General features: G+C 37.4%; 1 non-coding gene across 1 annotated transcript; it reads right to left on the reverse strand.

The window, feature by feature from the left end:
- Window positions 1-1806: 1806 nt before the first annotated feature.
- LOC141709267 (small nucleolar RNA R71) lies at window positions 1807-1912 on the reverse strand. The gene has a single exon (XR_012569853.1). It is a non-coding gene; the product is annotated as a small nucleolar RNA R71 (small nucleolar RNA).
- Between the last annotated feature and the right edge of the window lie 405 nt (window positions 1913-2317).

Genomic DNA, 2317 nt, shown 5'->3' on the forward strand with positions numbered 1-2317 from the left:
GGAGAAGAAAAGAATTTAGAATTTTATTCAGAATTCTATTAGGATTTTGAGAGTTTGAAGCCCTGGTCAATTCTACAGCATATATATATAAAATAAAGACATTTTACATAAGGAGAGACATATCAAAGCTAAGGAAAAGGAGTAAAGAATACCGGAGAGCACAATTCAACCAAGGCGAAGAAGATCTAGTTTATTCTTGTGATTCTTTGTTTAAGTTGTAACATTGGATGCTAGTTTTCTTATTCTTGAACCTTTACTTGTGTTTCGTACTTGGTTTATTAAGTATAAAGACTATGTTTATTATACTATGCTTTCATCGGAAACCACATTGATGATGAGTCCGATTATAGGCTAATCGTTATCGTGGGGTTCTAGCGGATTTATTTATGGATTTCTTTAGTTGATTCGTTTCGATGCCTGAGTGTGTGGTGATTGTATGATAACCTAGTATTGGTTGTGCTTATTCATCTTATGAGCATCATGAACTTATAAGATAGTGTGTTAATTCTTAATGAAGCGAAAGTGAATTTAAGGATTCAGAACTTGCCATGCTAGCATAGGTTCATGTGTTATTGTTATGCATGATTTGTAGGTAATTTTAACCATCTTACTTGCCCTATGTGATCACAATAGATAACTTGTGCATTAAACTGTTATGTTGTCAAATTCTATAGACATATAGGGTCTCAATATAATTGGTGTCTATTCAGCTTCTATCTCTTTTGTGGATGTCTGGTAGCATGGTACTTGTACAACGAAAGTTGGCGTTTATCAGTTTCGTGTTATCTGATTAGTGTCATCACCATTACATGCTAAGGTTAAGAACGAAAAGGCTATTGAATGAAGTACTTAATGAAGTTAGAATCCCATGTTTATGTCATATATTATTTAACTCTATTACTCTCTTTGGTTAATGTTCTCTAGTATAATTCTTATTAGTTAATCGTAGTAAAATCAAGACCCAAATTGTTATTCATCTTAGCATTGAATAATAGCCATATCATTGTTGCATAGGTGCATAAATCACAAAGTTAGCCTAAATCAGTCCTTGTGGGAACGAACTAGAAATAATTCTATATTACTTGCGAACGCGTATATTTGCGTGAATTTTAGCGCGTGTTTAGCGACTAACAAGTTTTTGGCGCCGCTGCCGGGGACTGTAGTGTTAACTTTTAGTTTATGTGTTTGTCATCAGTGATCGTTAAAGTTCATTAACTCGGATATTGTTACTTACCTACTCTTTTTCTTTGTCATGTTTCAGGTACTCTAGCGAGCATGTATGCATACGCGTTCACGGGCTCATAAGAGAACTCTGGATCAAGCCGAGGAAGAAGTTGTAGTGATTCGAAGGGAAGTTTTTTAAGACGAAAAGAAAGTAATAGAAGAAGAGAAAGTCGAGGAACCAGTTCTAGTAGTGATGGGAGATCAAGCAGAAAATCCTAAGGCTCTGATGGACTATTCTCAGCCTAAGATCAATGGAATTCATTCGAGCATCATCAGACCAACCATCTCGGCTAACACTTTTGAGATCAAGTCGAGCACGATTTAGATGATACATAACTCATTTCAGTTTGGGGGTTCTCCTACAGAAGATCCCAATATGCACATCAGGGATTTCATCGAGATCTGTGACACTTTCAAGTTCAATCGAGTGACTGAAGATGCTATCAACTGCGACTCTTCCCATTCTCTCTGAGGGATAAAGCAAAGTGTTGGTTACATTCTCTACCACCAGAGTCTATCACCACATGGGAAGATCTTTCTCAAAAGTTTCTCATTAAATTATTTCCTATGACGAAGACTGCTGCAATCAGGAATGCTCTTACTTAGTTTGCGCAGCAAATTGGAGAATCTCTATATGAGGCTTGGGATCAATATAGGAGATGCTAAGGAAGTGACCACACCATGTCATGCCTGATTGGATGATTATAAACTATTTCTATAATGTTTTGGGCGCTCACTCTAGACCTATGCTCGATGCAGCATCAGGAGGAGCCTTGTGGGCTAAGAGCTACAATGAAACTTATGAATTGATCGTACTGATGGCTGCTAATGAATACATGAATCCTTCTCAGAGGCTAACTTAGGGCAAGGTAGTAGAAATTCTGGATTTGGATGCAACAACTGTTATAGCTGCCCAACTTAAAGCATTGCCGATGAAAGTGGACTCTTTGGTGAATTATGGAGTTAATCAAATCTTTAGTGTTTGTGAACTTTGTGCGGGGGTGCATGTAACTGAGCACTGTGCTATTTCTAGTGAATCAGCTCAATTTGTGAGCAACTTTCACAGATCTCAGCAACAAGCTCCAGCCACTTA

Source organism: Apium graveolens, chromosome 2, assembly GCF_009905375.1.
Source record: "Apium graveolens cultivar Ventura chromosome 2, ASM990537v1, whole genome shotgun sequence".
Lineage (NCBI taxonomy): Eukaryota > Viridiplantae > Streptophyta > Magnoliopsida > Apiales > Apiaceae > Apium > Apium graveolens.